This window comes from Lampetra planeri, chromosome 47 (assembly GCF_965212315.1).
Source record: "Lampetra planeri chromosome 47, kcLamPlan1.2.h2, whole genome shotgun sequence".
Lineage (NCBI taxonomy): Eukaryota > Metazoa > Chordata > Hyperoartia > Petromyzontiformes > Petromyzontidae > Lampetra > Lampetra planeri.
The window spans coordinates 7,759,200-7,786,140 of NC_136153.1; positions in this window are offsets into that span (position 1 = coordinate 7,759,200).

Sequence of the window (26,941 nt, forward strand, 5' to 3'; positions counted from 1 at the left end):
AAGCTTGCCACAACGTAAGGGGCCGTGGTCAATTACAGCCGTCAGTTGAGCGTGGACAATTAGACCCAAGCCGAAACATAACATGTAAACATAATGTTTTAAAATATATGTTTTATTTGTTATGATAGAATATAGTACAGTATTGTCATCAATATGCCTTAAGTATACCAAGTTTGCTGTCGATACCACATTGGGAAGTGGGTTAAAATTGAGTCACAAGATTTGAGGATACAACAACAACAAGAACAACAGACAGAGTGAGTTAAATAAAAGAGTGTAAAAAAACAACTGAGTTCGATTCTCTGCCGTGGATATCATTCGTGGCACGTGCTATCAGAATCAACCCGGAGTGTTTCACGGGTCAGCAATTGAATCGAGGCCATCATCAGAAACGAAAGTGCACAGTACGAACCACATGAATGACCGCTGCCTTCAGGACTAACGCACAAGCACTCACAGACTACACCCGTGCCAACGGTCATAAGGAAACTTTAGTCATCTTATTGGCCTGACACGTGTGTACACGAACATATGTGTATTGGCCCCGCACCATGCACCTGGTGACCTATGTTATGTTGCCATCCACGGCTAACATCCAGTTTAAAGTGACATCTGAGCGCTGTCCTGGGCCTCCCCTAGGTCGACTCAGCCTCCAATGAGTACCTGGTGCGGTGTGTAGTAAACATCGGCACTCGGGGTGACAAAGACGGCCGGGCATGTTGCTGGTCACCCCCCCCCCCTCGTAGGCGCACCGTGTCAGCCTTCGTAGGTGCTGCTCGCCAACAGCACTTGCCCCGACAGCCTGTGTAGGCTACACGGGAGGGGGTGAATCTTTGTCTTGGTGTGTATTTGCGTGCGCGCGTGAGTGGCGTTAGCTTATGGTGAGCAAGTTTTAAAGCATTGTCATGCGCGCAATGATATAGCGGCTGAACACAAACACATGCGCGAATTCCGGCTTTTAAAATGATAGCCGACGGCCAGATTTGTCCAACGAGACTCCTAATTTGTGTTGATACGGAAGCCCAGTATCATTTATGCGTACAGCCCATTAACATTTGCAGAGATTGAGCCAAGGGTGTGGAGTACCCAACCCACGTAGTACATCACCACTTATGAAAGAGATGCTTTTGGCCTAAATTAGCGATGCTTTTGAACTGCTGATTATTCCTACGCTGCGCTGAAACGCATAATGTTAACGCTGCAATAAGAATGTATTTGCAATTTAAGGCGCATGCGAACCAATTTGTTGTCATCTCAATACATTAGACGAAATTAAAATGTTGCCATTTGCTGTTCAATCTCATACACAACATATTGACATGGCCAGATGGCTTAATCAGCCAGCCCTGCCGAGAGGAACCCTGGTTTGAATCCAGTATCCGGCCACCCATGACGAATCTGTGTTCTCGACTGTAGCGAGTTGGTGGTTTTAATCCCAGCGATTAATGTCGGCAAAAAAACAACAACCCATAACATTCAATTCGTGTTCACCCCCCCCCCCTCTCTTAATCTAGCATATACCAGTACCAAGAAGTACAAATGCTGATGTAATGACAGGGTGACACCTGTCAGCCTGGAGTGGTAATTGCGGCTATGGGTGCCTTACGTAATGACTTATTATAAGGGGGCGTATCCGGGGTGAAGGTGAAAGGCGGAGTCAGTCGAGAAGCTCCGGGAACCGGCTAGAGGGTTCTGGAAGGGAGCATGGCTAGAGGTGGAGCTTGGCCGTACCGGGGCGGATATAAGGGGGACCAAACGAGCGGTTCGGGGCTGTTTGGAGTCCTGGGTCCTGGCTGCGTCACCGCCCGTCGTCATCTCTTCCTTTTCCGACCACGTGGCTGATCTGCCGCAAGGCCCTCTCCGCCGCTGTCGCTACGCTAGTCGGACAGCTGCGTGGTTGTATGCCGGCGAGGGGGCTGTGAGTGTTAGGATCACCTCTGTGTGTAGCGGCGTTACGTAATGTATCGCCCAGTGTGCTCTTAATAAATAAGAAGCCTTCTACTCGCTGTGTCTCGGAAGTTGCTCACTACACAAGTACGACGCACGGCACGCGTAACATACGTGCAGGAAGAGAACGTCCGCTGGGGAAATGGAGCGATGGATGAAGTCGGTTCGTATGCAAGTTGCTAGGTGAATCATTGGGGAGGCCTTCATCCAGCAGTGGAATGACTATGGCCGATGATGATGATGCGAGATACAGGTGTATCCGTCGTGTGGATGAAGAGGTCTATGGAATCGATCTCAGAGGTGATTTCTGTGATGTAATCTTAACGGGTTGTTCTCTGACACGTGGTGCTGCAATGGTAGCTATTACGAGTTCCAAACGGTATTTACTTGTTTCGTGACTTGACGCTAACAGCGCAGTTGGAATGCAATTGGAAAATATGTATTAGCAAACCATAGATAATACAGCCCTGCAGTGTTTATCTGCTTGCTCAGTTTACATGCCACAAGACTGCACCAGTGTCAGATCAATACAACATGCCATTGGCATCTTTTACGTGGGTAAAGGGTTAAAATGAATTTCCAAAAAAACATTCACATCCAAAACGCATTTGCCATAAACCCGATATAACTATACCACAAGAGGCATCATAAATTCGTGCATCTTCGATATGCACTTTAAGTATTCCCAAAATGCTGCCTATGCATCTCATGGCCAGACCGAAGCTTCTCGAACGCAAGGTCAAAGCCCTCAATACGCGGCTGAGGATGCCGCCGACTCTTTACCAATCATATCGCGTTATGCTCAACACCATAGACCTGGCATTGACTTCGCCCCACGTCCGGTGACATCGCAGTTCACCTTCGCCTCTCAGGACATGGCCTTGGCAGTGGCAATCAATTCCTCTGTGCACGTAGGTTAAAGCCCGTCGTCTTCACACTTTATTATTTTATATATATCGCACACACACAATGTGGGGGTTGGGGGGGGGAAGAGTTGCAATGGGGGCAACTGCCCCCTCCTTCAGACCCCAAAAATTAGTATTCGATTGATATTTAGAACGGACAATATGTTGATTTTATTTTGTTTAAGGGCGCTATTTAAAAAGTGTTGAAATGTTGGGACGAAACCGCCGCCCGACCGGCATAAAGTTTCTAGATTCGCCTCTTCGCAACAACAGTCGCCATTTGCCACTAATTGTCGGTAATGTCAACACGGCGCTTGTGCCAGGCCAGGTGCACTTCGAGGCCACGTGAAGTGTCAAAGGCTCGCTGACAAAGAGGTCACGGGATATACCCAGGTGCCATGAGTTGACTGGCTGGGATGACTGGCAGAGGCACCAGCTGTGTGCCCTACTGTGCCAACTTGCTGCATATCCCACCCCCCCGCCGGCGTTCCGCTCGTTCTTGTGAGCGTCGCTCCTCTGTATTACATTACTGCTGTTGTTGGAGGGCGACTGCCTTCAACTGTAGAGGCCGATCTTGATACCACTGGTACAAGTCTTCGTCAAGTCCACTCAGCTCCACATCCTGTTGTGCTGCATCAGCTCCATCTCTTCTCCAGCCCATGCCGTGCCCATTTAGCCCCATATATCCGCCCAAATAGAAGCTGTTTGGGCATGTGATGGCTGGTTAGCAGGCTACATGACCCCAGCCAATGCAGTCTCACCTGCTGGAGGAACTCACCGATGGGATTGTGTCTAGATGTTTCGTGGATCTGTGAACTCCTCCCATTATTTAGCCTGGTTGAACCAATGATAGATAGTAAGCAGGCCAGCTTGAACATTTTAAACTGGCTAAGATGATTATTAAGAGGAGGGGTCCACGTTTCAGAAGCATATAAAAAGTAGGGTACAACTGTGGCTGAGAAGACCACCTCGATCATGGTTTGGAGAAACAAGCCAGAGAGCTTCCACAAAGCATTACGCCGGCGATGAAAAGATAACGCCACTTGACTGATTCGGAGCGGGACCTCTGCTGCCAAACTAAAACTAATCATGAGCGCGCACTGCAAAGGGAAGGGGATTTCTCCACTCTCGCCACAACTGTCCGATCACTCATGGGTAGTTGAGGATATGGAGTGATTTACGCTACAAAATACCGAGGCAGTGCTTTGTTATTATGGGGCTGATCTTAAGCCCCCACCTCTTAGTGGCACGCTCCAGGTTCAGAAGCAGTCTCCAACCTCTCAAGATGGACAGCAATCACCAATTCATCTTCAAACATAACATGGTTGACCAATATAGAACCATCCCTTGACCGCTCCCAGGCATCGATGATCAGCCTTCTATGGAATCTGTACCAGAGGGAAATTCCACTGATATAGCCACGGAAAGTCGCTTGAACCACGTGGTCAAAAACTACGTTAAAGAATGTAGGAGCCATAGGACATCACTGTCGTACGCCAAGGTGAACGTGGAATGGGCCGGATTCCTTGCCACGCAGCTTTACCTGAGCCTACTCACCATCATGAAGGTCCCTAATGATTGTGAGCAGTGGGTCAGGGACCCCAAAAGCATGTCAAATAACCCACAGCCCAGGCCTAGTGATGGTATCATAGGCCTTGACCAGATCAATAAAGCAGACATGTAGGGCCTACTGAAATTCCCTCCAGCTCTGTTGTAGCAGTCGGGCAGAGACATTTGGCTTCTGTGCAAGACGAACTCGTTCTGAAGCCACACTGGGGCTTTGCAAGTATCTCGTCACCATCCCTGGCAAGGCAATGTTGAAGAATCCTTGCCAGGACCATTCCCGGGCCACACAATGAGGAGGGAGATGTCCCGCTCGTCGTTACAATCACGCACGGATGCACAGAAACACACAGTCATACACACACACACACATGAACAAGCACACACACGTATGCAGATGAAGACAAAAAATGCCCCCGTTTACCCATACATACTCTTGAGTCAAGGTGCTTTTAGCGAACGCTCGTTAAACTTGACAAAGCACACAATTTGGAGGTGTTCCCCGATACAATATCGGCCCACCGTTGCCTCCGGAATGCTTCATATTTATCCAAGACCAAAGGTACGAATTTAAAGCCGGGTTGATGTAATGAAAGACGAGCGCAGATTGCACGTACCACTGTCTTGTGGAAAAAAATCAATTCTCGGATGAATTATGCATGACTCATATTTTTACGAACTTTTTTTTAAAGTTGATTCATTATACGGATTGATGTACGGCATGATGCAATTATGCATGAATTTGCGAGGTGCACTCTTAAATAATCAATGGCATTACTATTAAGAGTACATCCCTGTAAAATTAATATCAACTAATAGTTGATAAACGTATTTTCCATGAAGCGACGATTACACCACCTTGGCCCTTTACATTTTTTCACAACATATATATTGTTAAGTGTTTAATTCCCACTTGCCCCCCTCCCCCTCACCATATCCTTGATGCCATGGAACAATTCCCTGCATCATATTCTCAGGTTTTTTCGGTAAAGTCACGTAGGTAAAAACATTAAAATTAATGAATCATTGCTTCACTTGATGCAGCTAATTCGGCTGTGACGGTCCCACCTGATGACGGAGACTTGTGTTGCCTCCGAAACGTCGTGAATTTTATTTGGTTTTATTTTACTTTCATTAATTTTAATGTTTTTACCTACGTGACTTTACCGAAAAAACCTGAGAATATGAATCATTGCAGTCACGAAAGCTTCAAATCTAGAATTCCCTGCATCAGTTGGCCTCCATGGACCATGTGGAAAGGAGGCAAACTTCAAAAGAACCGTGGGATCCATTCTTAAAGAAGCCCTTTTTTAAAGCGTCACCTTTCACATTCGGGACCCCCCACCCCTTCTCCTCGGCCAAGTACTACCAAGACGCACACCTTGTTACCTGTGTGACATCCTCCCAAGCCAACACGCGCAATGTCTTAGCCACTCCCACAAGGTGAGCCACTCCCACACGGTTAGCCACTCCCACACGTCCAGAATCAGAATATTGAGTTATTACTGGAGGAATCCGATGACCTGCAAAGCGCTTTTCTCACAGATGTTCAGTGGGGGCGGGTCAAAACGTTACGAGAGCAACAAACAAGACAAAAAACGCGATCAGAGTGCTAATTATTGGGACGGTAAACAAATCTCCTTTTGAACGTCGTACATTTTTTTATTATATTATTTGAATCATCAATGTGACTTTACCGGAAATACCCAAAATTATAAGATCAATTAACCAGGTAAAGCCCACTGAGGCATTAACTTATTTTTCAGAATCGACATTGGCCATCACCAATCATAACTCAACAAAGTGGCCTCATCACGTGTAATTTTCGAGCAACAAAACAATACAAATAAATCCATGTTTATCCCCCCCACCCCCCTCATCCTTTCCACCCCTCGCGTGTTCATTTTAAAGGAACGGGCAGCCCAACCCACGTAAACAATGAGCTCCGTGTGTCCCCGTAACGCCAGGCAGCGAGATTCTCGTGTAAACAACAACAACAACAAAAAAACACGCATTAGGATAGTCCACTCGTGTCGGTCGCAGTGTTGTTGTCCTTGCGTTTGGGGATGTTTGTGATGTCGTAGTCCTGATACAGGGGTGGGGGTGGGGGGGGGGCGTTCCTGACGGCTCGGTAACGCGTTGTGACAAGCGCGTAACAGAGCTTTTAGCGCAAAGATGAATAAAAGATGTGGCACGGAGAGTGAAAAAAAAACCCATCTTCCCCTTCTCACCTGAGGCCTCCACTATTCACTTTTAACCTACTCACCTTCTGCCATCTTTGCTTTAGTTACCGAGGAGCCAGCGGCGCACGTGGGGCGAAACGCTCGAAACGACTCCGCGTCTTCCTCGCCGATCGTCGCCTGGGACTCGACGTGAGCCCACATCCCCCCACCCTCCTTCGCCGGCCGGAGAGGGCATCGGCTGCGCGGTCGAGACTTGCCGAGTTGCTCCTCCGGGGAAAGGAAGGGCGCGTGGCTTGACGGAAATCCTCGCCGCGCTGTCGCTCGCGAACGTGTTAATCGTGCAAAAGTGCACCGAATGTATAATTCATGTCGGCTCTTGCGCAAAATTTTTTTGTTGAAATTTTAATTCTGCAGGCCCGAGTTGCTTGGGAAACTTGCGGCTTTGCGCCTGGCGAACGTTTCGCCGGGTTCCGCGTGCCGTGCGTCGCAGGGGATTGCCACGACTGTCCGCACACTCCGCTTAATTATGGCAAGATTCAATCTTGATTTGAAGCTTTAGTGACCGTAGGGATCCATACTCTTTGGTTCTGTCGGCAAAGCCTCAGCAGCGGACCATGCTTTCCCACCTGATGACGGACGCTTGTGTTGCGCCCGAAACGTCGTGATTTATTTTATTTTATACCTACGTGACTTTACCGAAAGAACCAAAGAGAATGGCGAGATTGTTTACGCCGCGTTTGCTTTGCATTTTCCTGAGCACAGGGTCGGGTGGGGGGCTATTAATGGTAATGTGTTAGGAGGATTTGGAGTTGAAAACTTCGGTAATCCTCACAGCTCCTCCGCTGTGCAGTCGCTCTCAGCAGACTCCGGGGTGGCTGTAGGATTTTCGTACCGGTCGCGTGCGTAGCGCGCCGCGTGTATTTTCGGGATTTGCCTCGCGACGTTCGAGATTTCTGATGCCTCTGGCGCTCGACAACGCTGGGAGCGTCCTCAAAAAAAAATGTCTCAGCGCAGTGGCAAAACATCAGGCGTCGTGACGAAACTGCACGCGCTCCAACGCTGACGGCGCGTCGGAGGACTGTGTCGGCTTACACAGCTGTGAACAAGCACGCGGCGATTGGCGGATTGTGAGGGGGTGCGAGCGGGCACGCGACAGACGCGCTTGCGTGATGCACGAACACACATTGCGAAATGTAAAAATTGTGTCTGCTATCGTGCGGAATGAACAAGTCAGGCGAGAGCCGTGCGGTGGCTTGCATCTGAATTGCCAGCACTGAATTGGACAGTGGAAATTTCCACGGTTCTTTCGGTGGAATTCACTCCATAGTTTGAGCCAGCTATCCGCGACCACGAGAATTATACTTGCTTTTTTGTTAGTTATCTTTTATCAACCGTGGGAAAAATGATCAGTCACGTTAAATACTCGATCGCAATTGATTTTGGGGTTAGGTCGCGAAAGTGAAATTTGTGTTGGTGCAGCCTCCTACACCTGTAAATAAAGTTGTCGCGCCAACATACATGGCAATGTATTACTGCTTCAGCACCACCCGTGTGTTGGAGAGCAATTTTACGACATTCAATGGGTGTTGACGTTTCGCTGGTACAGGAGTTATAACAAGGGAGGTGTCAGAATTGTGTGAAGAGAAAAAATATATAACAGCGTGAGAGTTCAACACCGGGGCAGTATTTTAACGCGGGGAACTTGTAATTGCGAGTGGAGTGTTCTAACACGCCGCGGCAGATACAGGCTGTCGTATACATTAATGCAATATAATTGCGATTTAATAAACGCCATGCATGTGTAGTGACATAAGAAGGGAGGGGCTGCTGGGGGCTCTGGGACCCTGGGTGGGTCAGGCGCTTAAGCCTCTTGGCACCAGGCGCTGGGTTCCCAGGCGGGTCCAGACGCGTAAGCCCCTTGGCGCCGCCAACGGGGGGGGGGTGGCTGTGTGTGCTCTGTGGGATGTCTGGTGGCGCACACGGCCCCACCCCTCGTTGGACTAGGCATAAAAGGGGAGCTCCCTGGACGATCAGGGGCAGTTGTAACTCAAGACCCAAGACCCACGACCAGCCATCTGGAGACCCAGATGGGACGTTGTGAGAGCGAGTGGTGGGACTTTGGAACTTCCGACTCTACGATCTTGTGAGGGCGAGTTCCAGAGCGTAGCCAGAGTAGAGTATCTAGGCTGTGTACCTAGGCTGTGTACCTAGGCTGTAACAGAGTATCAGGAGTGTTGGAGAGTTGGAGAGTTGGAGTGTTGGATTGTAATAAAGAAGTTATCTCTACAAGTGTCTCCGGAACCCGTTACACATGCAACCGCATCTCAAAAGCTGCACCGAACAAGTGGAACTGTTTAAATTATCTCGCGTTTGGCTCCTTCCGAAGCGGCACGATTCTCGTTCATGCGGCTTGATACGCGGCGTCGCAGTAAACACAAGCCTTTGTTAAACAATTCTCAGAAGAAGTGCCATTGTCAAATGGAATCACAGCACAAAAATACCAGCGATTATATTAAACTGCAACTAAATTACAAACGAAGCGCTTTCCCGATTTTAGCCTGCTCTCTGTGTCCAGCAGGGCAAAATTGTGCATTTTCCGTAATCGTATTCAAAAAAAAATGTTCACTTGGTCGGAGGCTCCTTTAGGCCACGGTGTGTCACGGTCAGCACACCAGACCTTACAATGCATTTTTTTTTATCCCCTCCTCCCTACGACCTCTGTCCACCCAGTAGTATTAATGGTTACACCACAGTTAATCAATCGGTGGGGTAAAGTGTGGGTACTGCCACTTATTCCAATATCAGCGTGGGAAAATAGGCGACAAACCATCACCGCAGGCTCTCCAGTACTCCCCCTCGTGTAGGCTCTTCCGCCAACCGTGACAGTATCAAGAACTTGTAGGGATGTGCCTTTGCCTTTCCCTACAAGTTTAATATCATTACGCAGGGCAACTCAGGGGGGGGGGGCAGCTACCCACACGTGGCAGCCTGCATGTGTCGGAGGAAGTGGCTATTAATTATGACAATGTTCACAACAGCGTCCTACGCAATCTCTCAAAAGATGTTTGCAGCAGGGCAGTAAAACCACCCTAGCTGTCGAACTGTAGAGGGGGGGGGGGCAGGGGGGGTGGCTTAATGTGCCCTCCCGAGAATTGTCACGCGGCATCGCAACATCGCCTCTGCCAGGCATGACCGCCGCTTGCGAAGCGTTGCAACGTCACACGGCTGTAGAATTCTCTTCGCCCGTGAGACAATGTTGTAATGTTTCTTGACTACATATATGCAACCAGTGTTGCAGCTGCCGCGCTGGGATATTAAATGGAACCGGTTGACTTGTGGATTACGTGTCTAGTGTGATGTTTGTTACATCACAGTGGCAGCATCCCAAGTGAAACGCTACTTAACATTAAGAGTATCAAGACTCAGCCAAGGCCCTATTGGGTAAACAAATTTGTATGATTATGAAAATTTTACAAACTTGAAAAAAAAACATGATAACAAACTGTAAAATTATTTTAAAATTATTATGTTACCAAGTAAGGCCCACTAAGCTAAATAGCTCTTTTTCAAGAGCGACCTGGCCACACATGATAACTCAACGAAGTGGCTTATCACGTGGACATTTATAGCAGCCAAATGCTCTAAGCGCATGCTTCTAAATGTGGAAGGAAAAACCGGAGTACCCGGAGAAAAATCCACGGGACCGCGGGGAGAGAGACACGCAAACTCCAAATATGCAGCGGGCATCAGGGTCGGAATCGAACCCAAGCACTTCAGCATAGCAGGCGAGGTAGTTAACATCTCACCACCGGCAGCGTCCAGTGGGGCGTTCGTGACGTCGGCTTTTTGCAGCTGTCACCAAAATCAGCGAAAGTTGCCCGAATGAGCGGCGGCTGGGGGTGTGGGATAATAGCGAAGGTTGCCACCCTGCAGACATCGGAGGGTTATTCGTTTCACTTGACCGACTTCGTAAGCCTGCTCCCGCCCGGGGCGAAGTTGCGGGGGCAGGGGGGGGTTGAAAGTCTCCCCGAAGATGGGACCTGGCAAAGTTTCAGAAAGTGCCCGAGTACTTTCGATGCGACTTTGGTGCTCGTACAGCCTGCAGGCCTGTTGCCGATCAATCGCTGCAGAATTATTGACCGCAGCCGAGTTGTCTGAGGCTGCGAGTGAGTCGCCTGCATTTGCAATCATTACGCCGATCGTTTACTCTGCAAATGACTCGAGACTCTTCTTTTTTGTTTTCCAGGAGGGTCCTGCCAAGTGTTTCGCTGTCGGCTGCAGAGTTGCCGCTTGCTGCTGTGTGCGATCCCCGACTTGAGTCATTAGAACGTTTGGGTTTCAGCGTTGGGATCTTGCTGTGGCCGATACTGGTAAACATTGTATGGGGGTTCTAGATTTGAAGCTTTCGTGACTGCAAGGATTCATATTTTTAGGTTTTTTCGGTAAAGTCACGTAGGTAAAAAAAAATTAATTAAAATTAATAAAAGTAAAATAAAAAATAAAATAGAAATCACGACGTTTCGGAGGCAACACAAGCTTCCGTATTCAGGTGGAACCGTCACAGCACGACTGCTGCATCAAGTAAGAGAAATTCCAATAAAACAGTCCTTGTATATATACTGGGTGAGGGTGGGAGGAGCCATTGTGAGGTTCGGTGCGGCTGAAGCACGCTGCAAGGAATGAGCCTTTGTTGTGCAGACTGGTTGAAATGGGAGGTTCCAAGAGTTGTTAAGGTGCGGCTGATGTAAAGGTGCGGCTGCTGTGAATGGGACTGAGCCTTTGTTATGTAGATGAAACAGCACTTTTGCTACGTTGCTGGGATTAATTCTAGATTTGCTAAATATGTGTCGTAAAACTTAAAGCAGGAAAAACAGTGTGTGAAAAAAGAAGAAGAAACTATACGGTAACTGAAGAATAGTGCCTGTCAAATAAGATGGTCCAAATATGTGTAGTTAAATATGTTTTGCATGGTTAATAACATCAATATTGTATGGGGGGTTTTGTTGTTGTTATTAGCTTTGGGAGGAGGTACCCTGCTGCCAATTGCACGAGGTGCGCGTGTTATGAAGTAGACGCACTTTGGAATGTGTTCTGTAGCTCATGCATCTGAGTGACCGATTTTAGATCGCTTCTTTCGAGATGGCCACGTGGCTTGCAATCGGGAGTTTGTGACTTCTAATCCGGGCTGGGTGTTGTTGTTGTTTTTGTTGACTCGGCTCAGCGTGCCACCACGGTCCATTAATACGACTTAGGGATGCGCAATTTCCTCTGCTGGCTCTGCAGGGCTTTGAGCAGCAGGAGATGAACACCAGTGCCTCAAAGCTCACTTGCAAAGGACAACACTTTGACCTTGCCTATTACAATTACACAGCAATCAACTCATAAGTAGCACATGGTATTCACACCATTCCTATAGTGCACGGCTACCATATATATCCTACATATACAAAGGGCTACATGTCCACAGGCGGTCTGTTACGCACGTTGTTTTGCGTAGTTTTCCAACAAATCAAAACTCCGATTTAACAACCGAGATAGGTTTCCGGTGCACCCATAAGCAACACACAGCAGCAAGCCCCTGGCGGTGAAAATTCTGACGGGAGTGATATGTGAGGATGGTGGATGTGGCGAGAGAAGAGGAACAGAAGCTCACGGGGAAGGACTATCGGAGCAGCTGACCCAATGCATTAGTGGAACGTTTTGCTTAGAAGAGCATGCGAGTCTATGGATCACAGTGTATGTCTGTCATTCTGCATAAAAGTCAAGTGATCATGCAAATATGTATATATGTGAGTCGATGAGTCTGTTTGCAAGTATCTAGGTCTCTGTGTCAGTCTATTGATCATGTAAGTGTATGCGGGGCTACGGTTATTTATGTAATTCCATTTGGGTGCGTCTGTCTGTACATGTGTGTGTCTACGGTTCTCTATTGAAGTCTGTGGGAGCATGCATCTCACTGTAAGTCTATGGATCGTGTACGTGAGTCTATGGGTCTGTGTGCAACTCGATGAGTTTTTGTTTGCAAGGAACGGTGCACGTGACTGGAGAAGAGGCACAGAATTAAAAGTGCACGCGATGGGTCTTTTGGCTTAGAATGACAGACAGGTTTACGGAATTGAAAATATATTTATTATTCTTACACTTTATAAAAAAAAAATGTTACACATTAATTTTGTTTTATTGAACTGCTCAGCAAAGTAGGTGGGCTTGGGCAGGACGAGTCGTTTAGAAGAGATAAGCGAAGGCCAGCACGGGCCAAGGGCAATGACGGAGCGGTCGACAAGGAACGTGATGTGACCGTGGTCATGGAGACTTTCACGACCAACATTATCCATGATAGAGGTTTTTTGGGGTTAGATCGCGCAATTCTAAATGCGTCGTTAAAACCCTCGACCACCATCCGACACAGCCAACTAGTAAGGGTCGTCACGTAAACAAAACATGCCAATTCGTTACTAGTACTCGAATTGTAAATGTGGGTTTACTCTCCAATATACCAGTGTTGCAGTACTCGTAACGAATTGACACGCTCTGTTTACGTGACGACCCTTACTAGTTGGCTGTGTCGGGTGGTGGCGGGTTTAACGACACTTTTATATTTACACGATCTAACCCTAAATCTCTATTATGGACCGAGAGTACGTCTGCCAAAAGGGCATGGAGCCATTCAAATCACCTCGTGCGTAGGCGCTCGGTAGGCTGTCATTGCATGGCAGAACTGTGGTTTGGAGATGCCTACGTCTAGCAGTGGATCGATCGTCGATGATGATGATGATAACGACGAATCTTTCAAAATGCATGTACTCTTGGAGAAACCCATTGTGCTGGCACAAGGCTAATCGATGTCTTGTTGCGTTAGGTTGAATCGCGTTGCATGGCTTTCTACAATGTGGCTTTTTTTGGGTTGGTAAGTGGATGAGTGTGGTGATGATGGGCGGCTGGACGGGCGGCCGGCCTGCAATCCTGGAGTCTTGATCACAGGGTTAGAAGCCAGGATCGCTGATGGCCATGTAAGTGGGGGGCATCAGCCAGAGAGGACAGATGGATCCTGTGCTACTTTTCCTTTTTTTACGAAAGCACAGCGAATTCACCCCCCCCCGCCCCTACACCGCGTCATTTGCGCTGCTCATTCTGTGAGACTTTGGTGTCAAGCGGCAAGAGTGAGAACGGCCCCTCGCAACGGAAGCGGCGGCGGCAGGGGGCAACCAAATTCCCTCCCCACCTCCCCGTTCTTGACTCGCTCTATCGCTGTGCCCCGCAAATTACAGCCTTTCGATCGAGATGTTTCGTTGGGCGCGGTGACGGCGGGCAAATGTACAGCCACGCAATGTCCCGCTCGCGCCAGTGCTGTCGGATGGGCGGTCCGCTCGAGGGGAGCTTTCTTCGGCCTACTCTTCCACACTGGTCCAGAGGTTCTTGGAAGAGTTGGGCGTATACCCTCACTTTACCCCGCCACACGAGATTGAATAACTGCGGTGTACATGTTAATGCCACTGGGTGGACAGAGGTGATGTGGGGGGGGGAGATTTAAGAAGCTTGTCCATTGTTTCAATCTCGACGACAGGAGATCGAATCGAACTGGCCACCAGCGTTGTAACCGTCACACCGCTGCAGCACGAGATTGTGTTGTGTTCGTCAATTGTAGCAGCCTGGTGCGTGGAATTGAACCCTTGCCACGACGGATCCGATTACCTCGAGGTGAGCGGTCATTTGTATCCATCACCCAACCAGCATCTTATCTTCACGTTGCCATTCTCATCCACCACCCAGTTCGTTCATAATTCATGTCCATGCCACTGGTGGCCAATTTGTGTAACCGGGCAGAGAGAGAGATATTTTTTTTATTTGAACTTTCAGGAACATTTATGACCCCAGAAAATACACTATTGAGCTTTGGCATATCCAAGTAGTTCATTTGAGGAAAAAAAAAGAAAACCGACAGATTCTGGAATTCAACCAAATGCCAAAGGGGGCAGTGAAACAGTGGCCTTAACACTCGCCGCTTTGAACCCGGGGAAACGAAACGCAATACGCGCCGAGTCGGATGTGTTATCAATGCTCTCGCTGCGGTTGTGAAATCGCGAGTAAGAGGTTCCCAGCATTCAAGGCGAGCCTTGTTCGACCCTAATCCGGATGTTGACATCCACGCGTACACATCTCCCCGTGTCACTTATAGCTGCGGCACAACGAACCAGCACACTTGGCGTGACTGACCGACGCTTAAATACATTTTGCCTGGATGGCAACAATTGGGTGGGGAGGGGGAGCGGTCACTGAAGTTTTCGGTGAAAGGGTTAAGAGAGAGAATGCGATTTGCCGGATAAAGATGTTCCGATAGCTTTCATGCTCCTGTAGTTTTCACATTGCACGATCAAACCCCGATCTCTAGTTCGCTCCTCTCTATTGATCTCACGCCACTGCTCGGGGCAGTTTTTCCCCTTTAGTTTTATCTTTGTAACTTTTTTTTGTTACTTCGCAGGACGATCGCACGCGTAGCTTTGCTCAACAAATTTCCGGAGGAAAAAAAAAGAAGTCACGGGGTTTGTTTCCATTGCGGGCACACTGCACACCGTTTACTGTCACCGAGAAGTTGTTGATTTTGTACGCTGCATCTCTGTCTCCGACTCGATAGTTTCATTTGTATATCGAGCGGAAAACGCGCCCCCCCCCTCCTTACAACCGTCGCAGCGCCGCGTTATCCCGGGAGCTTCTTCAGGAATCAATTCGGTTGCCTCTCCACGGAACGACCGAGCACTATCAAAACACCCGCCAGGCGCGTGCGTCGTGTCCGTGTCGAACCTCTGTCGCACCCTACGTAGCCAACCGCGCAAAATCGGAGGCGCTCGCAAGGGAGCCGCAAGGCACGCGGAGGGACAAACCCACGGAGTGCGCCATGGGGCTCACGATGATTCTAGATTGGAAGCTTTCGTGACTGCAAGTGTAGGGGTGTTAGAGAGAGAGCCCGTTATGCATGGCAGCCTATGGTAAACAAACACAGTAGGCGGGACTACATGAGTGCACGAGCAGGTGCCCTCTGCGACGTCCGCGCCAGACACCCTGGGGGGTCGATTCGGTCGTTATGATCCCCCGGGGCCCCACCCCTCAGGGAGGGGTTGGGTATAAAAGGGGAATGTATCGAAGGGCTCGGGAGTGATGTTTAGCTAAAGAAGAGGAGTCGGAAGACGTCTGAGATAGAGCCCTGGACTCCCCCTGGTACGCCGTCCTTATCAGGACCGCGCAGGCTCGAGCCAGTGGCGTGGTACCAGAGCCAGAGCCAGTGCTGGTCTGGACTCTGGGTACCGGGCCCGACTGACCAGTGTCGGGCCAAGATAGCCTCCCCTAGCCCATTAGTGGAGGACTCAGAGGCAGGCTAGGGTTAGCTAGAGAGGTGTGTCCTCAGATAGACGGGTGAGGGGGCCGATACCCCCTCAAATGTGTATGTCACAACGTTGGTGTTAAATAAACAAGTGTGCCTCCAACTCCGGTGTGAACGAGTCGTGAGCGTTACTACATCTGGCGTCAGAAGTGAAACAAAGTACGAACATGGATACACGCCGGACGACTCGAGTCGGGGTACCAGAGGCAGAAGACACCACTGCAGTCGGAGGGCCCGAGACGGCTGAAGATGCCATCGACCAGCCGGGGCTGGGCGCATCCACGCCACAGCAGCTGGAGGAAGGGGAGCCGTCGATGGAGGGGCTGAGGGAGGCGCACGCGAAGCTGACCGAGCTGCTGTACGCCGCAGCCGCCATGCTCGACACCATCACGCAGCTGGGGGCTGCGGGACCGCCACGGGGCAACGGCAGCCGACGATCACAGCGCCTTCCCGCCATTTCCACGGAGCAACATTTTGAAACTCCCGCCATCGCCGCAGCTGCTGTTGAGGGCGTGGCCGCTCTAAGCATCGCGTCCAACGGCGGGAGTACAGTACCTGCCGCGTCACCACCAACGGGCGGAACGTCACCACGGGTGCGACCGGCGATGCCATCGCTGGTTCGTGCCGACGCTGAGTTGAGTGAGGCGGACGAGGGAGTGCGTTCTTCCTCTGCAGCCGCTGCCTTACATCAGCGGCTACCTCCACTCAAGGAATTTGTGGGCGAGGATGGCGACTGGGGCGGCTTCCAGCGGCGCTTCCTCGCTCACCAGGAGATGGCACAGTGGACAGACGCCGAGGCTCTCCGCGCGCTGCCAGCACTTCTCGACAGCGACGCCCTCGCCACTCTAACATCGGCTTCGAAGGAGAGGCGCTCCACGCTGCGGAAGGCGATGCAGGTGCTGTCGGCGGTATATGGTCCACCATCGGACTGTCGCCAACTCTTTTACGATCGCCAGCGGGGGACGAAGGAGTCGCCCCTGGCGTACCGCACAAGCCTCCTGGCACTGGCGAAGGAGGCCTTTCCACGAATGGATGACGAGGGTGTCGACGCCATGGTGACAGAGAAGATACTTTTGCTGGCGGACGACTTAGACATCGTCATTGTCGCACAGGACGATGCAGAGATGTGCTCCCTCCAAGCGGCCCGTCTTCTCCACGCAAACCTGTCCTCTCAACGACGGAAGGCCAGCAAGGCGGCGAGCGGGCGTGCCGTCGCTGCAGCCACCCTCCCGGCGGAAGAGGTTTGCGCCATCGACCATCAACGGCAGCATGGAGCGGGAGTACGGGAGGACCGGGCCGGTTCAAGCCGTCTACAACATCCATCGTCGCCACCAGCGCTTCCACGCTGTTACAACTGCGGCATCCGGGGCCACGTCGCCTCGGGGTGCCGCTCTCCTGGGCAGCGCGGGACGACACCTCAACGGGACGCCGGCCCTCGTCACAAGCTCCACCATCATAATCCGGCGAGTCGCGGCACCCCTCATGCTTGGCCCACGCACACGCCCGTCACACACTCAAACACCGCAGCGAAGGGGGGGCCAATATCGCGTACCATGGCACCAACACGCACCGCTCTGGGTACTCAGATTGAACCCAGCCAGTGGTCCGTGTTGGCCCATCGGGTTGTAGCCGCGTCGTCAGGGTCGTCGGCCGTTGTGGGTCACATCGATGGGGTCGAGGTGCGCATCCTGGTCGATACAGGAGCATCGGCGACCATTATTTCGGAGTTGATTTATAACATTCTCCCTGCCCAAAGCCGTCCTTTGATGCCTGTTAACGTGCCATTCTTTGCTGCTAACGGGGGTTCACTTGGCATCATCGGACAAATTCGTGCCCAAATTTGTGTCGGGGATATTAAATTGTCTGGGCCGATTTTTGTTTCCTCCTCGCTGGCGGTTCCGTGCCTGCTGGGGACGGACTTCCTGGCCAAAATGCCGATTAGGATATTAATCGACCAGGGATGCATTGAGCTCCCATCGGGCCGACGCATGGCGTTTCTGCCATCCCCCGCTACGAGCCGGACGGCGTTCGCGACGGTGCCGGCGTTCGTAGATAGAACGGTGCGCGTTCCTCCGGGGGCGCAAATGTTGATTCCTTTGAAACTTCGGCGGCCCTTCGCTAAGGGCATTGGGGCTCAAGGGGTTCTGTTGGGACCGTCTAGGGCCGGGGTCAGTGGACCTGATTTACTCCCGGCCCAGACCATAGTGAGAGGGGAAGGAGAACCCTTCATCGCGGTCCTCAATGTGGGCTCGCAGACGGTGGTGGTCCCACAGGGGACCGTGCTTGCTCACGCAACGCCGGTGCCCTGTGAGGAACCCGTCGCGAGTCATGTCGGCGCTGTCCCTGCACCGCGACCACATTCGGACAGCGATGAAGGGTGGCTCGAGGCGCTTTGTGCGGGATCGACGGACCTGTCAAATTTAGAGCGTCAACGTCTTAAGACACTACTAAGGGAATTTTCCGACGTTTTCAGTCGGGATAAATACGATTTGGGCTGCACTAATCTGCTGCGTCACCATATTGATACGGGTGACAGCGCGCCAATACGCCAGAATCCTTTTCGGTTGAGTCCCGCCGAAAAGGACCATGTCAAATCGGCTGTTGATGACATGCTAGCCGCCGACATCATTTCTCCCTCCAACAGCCCTTGGGGAGCGCCGATCGTCCTGGTTAAGAAGCAGGACGGTTCGTTGCGGTTTTGCGTTGACTTTCGGCGCCTTAATAAAATTACGGTTGCCGACGCATACCCGCTCCCACGGATGGACGAATCGCTTGACGCCTTGGCGGGAGCGCGATTCTTCTCCACATTGGACTTACTTTCGGGATTCTGGCAGCTTCCTCTGGACGATGATTCAAAGCCTAAAACTGCTTTCCGTACTCCGCACGGCCTGTTTCAATTCAACCGGTTGCCGATGGGCTTACACTCAGCGCCGGCAACTTTCCAGCGGTTGATGGAATTGGTTTTGGCTGGATTGCAATGGGAGTCGTGCCTGATTTATTTGGATGACGTTATTGTCTTTGGCAAAACTTTTGATGAACATCTCCAGAGGTTGCGGGCGGTTTTCCTAAAGATGCGGGCTGCTAATTTGAAATTTAAGCCCCAAAAATGCCATTTGTTACGCGAGTCGGTGCGTTATTTGGGGCACATCGTGGGACGCTCAGGTATTTCTACCGATCCCGCCAAAACGCAGTGTGTAAGCTCCTGGCCGACTCCCACCTCAGTGGGAGAGGTTAGGAGTTTTATTGGGTTTGCGTCGTATTATAGACGCTTCGTCGCTAATTTTGCGACTATAGCAAAACCCCTACACGCTTTAACATCAAAAGGGGTTCGGTTCTGCTGGGGTCAGGAGGAGGAAGCTGCTTTTTGCTCCCTTCGGGACGCTTTGGTAAACGCTCCTCCCCTGATTTACCCTGATTTTTCAAAACCGTTCTTGCTCGACACCGATGCGAGCAACACGGGTATTGGGGGCGTGCTCTCCCAGGTAGTTGACGGCGTGGAACATGTGGTTGCGTACGGCAGTCGGGTGTTGTCTCCAGCGGAGCAACGGTATTGTGTCACCCGTAGGGAACTGTTGGCAATTGTCCATTTCGTCCAACAGTATCGCCCATATCTGTACGGTCGGCATTTCACCGTCCGCACAGATCATGCGGCACTGCAGTACGCCCTGAGGGTTCAACAGCCATCGGGACAATTGTCCCGATGGTTGGAGGTCCTCCAGGATTACGATTTCCAAACCACATACCGTAAGGGCGTTCGCCACACCAACGCGGACGCTCTGTCACGCTTGCCAACCACCTCCGAGTGTGCATGCCTCCTGGGGTCTGGACGTTGCAGGCCTCCAGGGGACACATCGGTACCTGTCTTGGCGGCCGCCAACGACGACGATGCAATGGTTCCTAATTCGATCGAACAGCAGGGCAAAGATTCCCTGTTGGGGTTGCCCGTCATTGAATGGGGGCGCCTCCAGATGGAGGATGTCTCCCTCCTCGGGTGGCGACGTCGCGTTGGCGGTGCGGCGGGGGGAAAAAGTGGTGGTTCCGACGCATGGGAAATGTGCCAAGGTCTGCTAATGCATTGGGACGGGAAGTCACGTCGACATCGGCTGGTTGTCCCTACTGGGTTGCGGGGTAGGGTGGTATGGGCCGCTCATGAGCGCCTCCTACACCTGGGGACCCAAAAGACTCTCGCCTTGCTGCAACTTGATTTTTACTGGCCTGGCATGACGAGGGATGTGGGGGATTTGTTGGGATCGTGCCCTCAATGTGCACAACGCAAACCGCCGGCACGGGAGTCTAACCCGCCCTTGCAATCGATCAAAGTGTCCAGGATAAACGAGCTGGTCGCTCTGGACATTTTGGGACCATTCCCCGCCACCCCCAGAGGGAATAGATATTTGTTGACGGGTGTCGAGTATTTTACACGTTGGCCTATGGCCTGGCCTTTGGCCAACCAGTCGGCAGCAGCCATCGTGGAGGCCTTTGTTCAGGGTTATGTCCTGGACAAAGGTGCTCCGGAGAGGCTGCTGACCGACCAGGGCAGAAATTTTTCCGGTAAACTACTCAGACAAGTCTGCGATCTCCTGGGCACAAAGAAAATTCGGACCTCCCCATATCACCCACAAACTGACGGGATGGTCGAACGTTTGCATCGCACCATCTCGTCCATGTTATCACAACAAGTTTCGGACTCGCAAACGGATTGGGACCTACAAATTCAGGGGGTCTTGGCGGCGTACCGGATGGCACCCCATGCGGCTACGGGGTTTTCTCCCTTTTACCTTATGTACGGCCGAGAACCAGACCCGCCTGTTCGTGCCCAGTTGCGGATCCCCGTGCCGCAGGGAAAAACTAATCTGGCTGACCACGTTAAATTTAATCTGGACAAATTGACCGAGGCACGGGATGCTGCAATGCAAAACTCTGACCTCCGTCAGAAGGCAAATGAGCGCCTCAGATTGAGTCGAGCGCACATGCTGCAGTGGAAGCCGGGGGACAAGGCATGGTTGCACTGCCCCCAGGTGCCACTGGCAACCTCCTCTAAACTTGTGCGGCCGTGGCGGGGCCCTGTGGAAGTGGTGGAGGTGTTACGTCCGCAGTGCGTGCGCATCAAGTGGGGGAAGCGGCGATGGTTCGTGCACCCCTCCAGATTAAAACCCTTCGCTGCGGTTCACAACCCCACTTCACACGCGCGTGGCCAAACATGTGGGGGGTCGGCCGACTTGCTGGGTCCGTCTCCGTCGCTCTCACCTAATGCCTTGCCGGCTGTGCCACCTTCAGGAGCATCAGGAGTGACGGGCTCACGCCCGATCACCCCTCCTGCGGATGCCGAGGGTCACGCGGAGTCAGAGGAATGCTCACCTCAAGACGGACAGTCGCCACCTGATTGTCCGCCACGCGGGGTTACCCCGTGTGAGGGGCCCGCTGCAAGGACGCGCGCTAAAATGCGCAAACTGTTGTGAGGCCGGAAAATGTGTACATAGCTGTTGTGTTTATTGGGTGTTGTGTGGATGGTGTGTTTCCCGCTCCTCGGATGTACATATGCTGGGTTCACCGTTTGTTGTGTGTGCGGGGTGGGTTCCCTGCTGGTTGTATATAAGCTGTTTTTTTTACGGAATTCGTATTTATTCGGGGGGGTGCGTCGGGTTGTTTCTCATCTTGCTGTTGCGTTCTTGTTCTGGTTCCTGTTATTGTTCAAAAAATAGTGAGGCACACGCGCGGTCAGGGGGTGAAGGCACCTTTATTGTCAAATTTTTGTATGTTGGCAGCCGGGACGGCTGCATGCTATGCGGGGGGGAGTGATGTAGGGGTGTTAGAGAGAGAGCCCGTTATGCATGGCAGCCTATGGTAAACAAACACAGTAGGCGGGGCTACATGTGTGCACAAGCAGGTGCCCTCTGCGACGTCCGCGCCAGACACCCTGGGGGGTCGATTCGGTCGTTATGATCCCCCGGGGCCCCACCCCTCAGGGAGGGGTTGGGTATAAAAGGGGAATGTATCGAAGGGCTCGGGAGTGATGTTTAGCTAAAGAAGAGGAGTCGGAAGACGTCTGAGATAGAGCCCTGGACTCCCCCTGGTACGCCGTCCTTATCAGGACCGCGCAGGCTCGAGCCAGTGGCGTGGTACCAGAGCCAGAGCCAGTGCTGGTCTGGACTCTGGGTACCGGGCCCGACTGACCAGTGTCGGGCCAAGATAGCCTCCCCTAGCCCATTAGTGGAGGACTCAGAGGCAGGCTAGGGTTAGCTAGAGAGGTGTGTCCTCAGATAGACGGGTGAGGGGGCCGATACCCCCTCAAATGTGTATGTCACAACGTTGGTGTTAAATAAACAAGTGTGCCTCCAACTCCGGTGTGAACGAGTCGTGAGCGTTACTACACAAGGATTAATACTCTTAGTTCTTTCGGTAAAGTCACGTAGGTAAAAAATGAAATTAAAATTAATAAAAATAAAAAATAAAATCACGACGTTTCGGAGGCAACACAAGTCTCCGTCATCAGGTGGGACCGTCACAGCCAGATTTGCTGCATCACGATGCTTCAGCACGACGGCTTTCCGTCCGCCACCAAAGACGGAAGATTCGCCACGGCGCGACAACTTTCATTCATTGGCTTTGCAGGGTGGAGGCGGGCGTTCGACGACGCACGTTTGACTCGCGCGGTGATCTGACCGCCCCCCCCCCCACCAAAATCAATTGTGAAGGACAATCGCTTCATTGCGGATTCGTCGTCACTGAAATGAAGCGAGCATGTTTGGTGGATTTTTTGTTTGTTTATCCGCTCGTGCTTTGAACGAGATATCTCGCGATGAATGACGCCACGGGCAGCGACAACCAAACGTCTTCACCTCGCCTGCCAACCTCTTGGGTGTCGCTCCAGATGCCGGCGGCAAGGTCATTGCACGTGGGAGAAGACGACTCCCCCCCCCCCGTTGTTTTTAACAGCCTGCCCCAGCGCCATGCGAGGAGGTTGTTCTTGATGAGCGCTTCACTCGGCGTTGCTCGCTCGCGCATTGCCGAAGGTGGCGAGAACGGGCGTGGGAGTTTCGAAGGATGACCACACCGGGTGGGAGTGGTTAATGAGGGGTTGGGGTAGTGGTAGAGGTAGTGATAGGGATATGGGAAGTAATAGGGGTGGGATGGTTATAAGGGTGGTGATAGGGGTGGTGATGGGGGTTGGGGTAGTGAAAGGGGTAGTGATAGGGATAAGGGTAACAATAGGGGTGGGGTGGTTATAGGGGTAGTGATAGGGGTTGGGGTAGGTTTGGTCGTAGCTGGGGGCCTTTGGCAGCAAGTAGCAGTAGCAGGGTGGGCTACGTTTAGAAGAGATGGGGGTTGTTTTAAGGGAGGTACGGAAGCGTGCTCCAGTGAAGATGAGTGTGGTATGTGAAGTGGGAGTTGGTTCCAGTGAAGGGGAGTGGGAAGGGGAAAGGAACGAGAGAGCGAGTCTGGGCGCAGGGTAGTGAGGGAGCCACGGAGAGAGACCGCAGAGATTGGGAGCGTAGAGAACACGATGGGACAGAGCAAAATATGAGATGAGAAAGATGTATGGTGAACTTCTTTTGCACCGTATGCGGCCGACAGTGCTATGGATAAGATGTGGTGGTGCAAGAGGATGGAGGGCATTGTAGATTCGAATTGTGTGGAAGGTTAAACATGATCCTGGCTGAGACATTTGTTCTAGATGTGAAGCTGTCGTGACTGCAAGGATTCATATTCTTAGGTTTTTTCGGTAAAGTCACGTAGGTAAAAAATTTAAATTAATAAAGTAAAAATAAAATAAAAATCACGACGGAAGCTTGTGTTGCCTCCGAAACGTCGTGATTTTTAATTTATTTTTTATTTTACTTTAATTAATTTAATTTTTTTACCTACGTGACTTTACCGAAAAAACTTAAGGATATGAGACATTTTGTGTCTGTTTGGAGATGAGTGAAGGGATAGGCAGGAAGGCCGTGAACGTGGTTGTCACCCATCCAAGGGCGAATACAGCCTTCAGGCTCGCTTCGCTTCCGAGGTCTCATGAGATCGGCAAACATTCCCGGGAATTAATTATTCGCTTTATACCATTTGCAATTGCCATGTTCGAAGCTGCCGTGGGTGTCATGGTGAGCTCACTGCACTTGCAATCTCAGAAGTCGCCGGTTCGATCTCCGACGCAGCAGTCAAAAACCCAAAACTGCGCAATTGTCTCCTACCTCCTTCAAGAGACGCCGTCTGATCAGCGTGGATGCCAAGCGGGCCGAACAATCCTCCCGACACGAACTTTGCTCCACGGCTCCCTCCTTTTTGTTCGTGCGTTCCCTTCTGCCGGCTGCGGTGCGAGAAAGCAATTTGGCGAGTTTGCAACCAGCAGCGTGCGGTGTCAGCGCGAACGGATCGCGGCGTACGACAACCACGCCGTTCGTACGGCAGCCCTTCCGCGGGGTTCTGCGTGGAGCGCTTGACACTCTCACGCGCGTGTTTCTGGAGATGGCGAGCGTCTTGCGATCTCCAAACAGCACGATGAAGACAATGTCAGAGAGTAAATGAACATTTCGCTGAAGGTGGAAATGACCGTCCTTGACAATTGGGGCAGGGGGGGGGTGGAGTGGGGAATTTTTTTTAAATGAAGTGAAATACGAACTTCAAAAAAATAGAGAGGCTATCGACTGTCGAAACAAAACAAAAAAATATTAAACCAAAAAAAAATATCCTACAAAGTCAACTACGGCTTACACGCATCGATTCAGCGACGAGAATTGCTGATGTTGTTCATCGCAGGCGAGGCTGCATCTGCATGCCGCGCGCGTGAGCCCGGTCCCGACGAACAACCGAGCGAAGATGAATCCGAGAACAAGTTGAGAAGCTCCATGGCGCACGCTCGATTGTTTTTTCAAAAGGCTTGATGTTTCAGAAATTAGGATTCTTCTCTCCATCCCCCCCCCCACCTACCGCGATGATCTTGGAAATGCGGTTGGCAGTGCTCAACTCGTAATCTCACCGTGGTGAAATAAGCAAGGTTGAATTTATATTATTGGTTCTTTCGGTAAAGTCACGTAGAAGGGAAATAATAAAATAATATAAATAAAAAAAATGAAATATTTTATTATTTTATTATTATTTCCCTTCTACGTGACTTTACCGAAAAAAACCAAGAATATGAATCCCTGCAGTCACGAAAGCTTTAAATCAAAATTTAAGGTTGAATTTTTTCATGGCATATTTTACACTTGTAGGTCAAAACACCTCTTCACGCGTTTGGGCATTGGCATGGGAGCGATCGCCCCTGTTCAGACATCGCTCGCGTTAGCTGCTGCGGCCAGGGATCCAACTGAGGATTTGCCGGGTTCACGACCCAGTGCGCTCGCGCAAGTACAATGTAACACGTCGCATGGAACGATGAGTGATGCCGAAGAACGTTCTCGTAACGTTGCCGCGTCCCCTTTCGCAGAAGATGCATGGCACATCTCGCCTTATTATAAATGAAGTATATATATAAAATAAATTAGACTGCCATTCATACGTCAAGTATTGATTTGCAGAAGGCAAGAGCTCCTATCCCCAACAAAACGTCAAACGTTGAAGGCAGAGAGCGATGACTCGGTGATGTATCACCTGTGTGCGCGCAGCAGACAAGCACTGGGTGAATGCGAAGCTACGGCGACAGCGATTAACATCGTACCGATGTACACGGTGGCGAAGCTAAATGTGCAGGGGCTTGCGCACAAACACGCCCACGTCTACGTACACCTCGTGCTCTCTTTTAGCCCCGCCCCCTCCCCTCCCAATACGTTCCATTCATTGGCTACCACATTCTGATAAGCTCCCCCCCCTCTCCTCCCCCTTAACTTGTATTTAAGAACTTGCATCTTGGAATCCCTGCCTCACTTGATACAGCAAATCTGGCTGTGACGGTCCCACCTGATGACGGAGACTTGTGTTGCCTCCGAAACGTCGTGATTTTTATGATTTTATTTTTTATTAATTTTAATTTCATTTTTTACCTACACAGTGACTTTACAGAAAAAACGAAGAGTATAAAGGTGCAGTCTTGAGAGTGCTCGCTCAAACTACCGCTGGCGGAAGGGCCCCCAGCAGAGGAAGCCTTAGAGAGCCCTTCTGGAGGATATTTGACCTATTTCGCACCTTCGATTTAGCACGGTTGGCTACGTACGGCGCGAAAGAAGTTCAACATATGATAATTGTTTTTTTACCCTTCTATCTGGCAACAAAACTGACACCTTTTTTACATAATGCAAAAAACATAACTCTGATAATGTATGCACTGTCCTTGAAGTTGAAGTTGATTGGTCCACACCCGAGACAGCTTTCCTTAGGAAAGCTGTCTCGGGTGTGGACCAATCAACTTCAAGGACAGTGCATACATTATCAGAGTTATGTTTTTTGTTTGCATTATGACTGCAGGTATTGTGGTCTATGCAAACATGACTCCTCGTAAAAAAAGGTATCAGTTTTGTTGCCAGATAGAAGGGTAAAAAAAACAATTATCATATTTTTTACTGGCAAATGAGGTTCCAATGGTGTAAGTTCAACATACATACATACTATCCCACGCTTTACCCCACCGCATGTGACCCGCCGATTGACTGTTGTAAACCCTTTCATACTGCCGGGTGGAACGAAGGCGATGGGGGGGGGGGGGATTAAAGAAACTTGCCACCGTCGTTTCGACTGCCGCCACGGGGATATTGGAGCGAGCTGGCGCGGCGGTTGAAACCGCGAGCTCAACGTGAATCCACCGCAGCGCGTCCCATAGAGAATGTGCACAGTCGATATACAGCTACGAATTTAACAACGACGACAACGGGAAAACCCATCGGTGGGCTATGAAGATCTGCACCGATTTTAATTGCGCGCGTTACCCGCTTGTGTCCAAAACATTTACAGTCGTAATTACGTAGCGAGTAAATAAATGTGCAATTAATTTAATTTTATTATTTAATCTATATTCACACGCAACGTTTGCCTGTGTG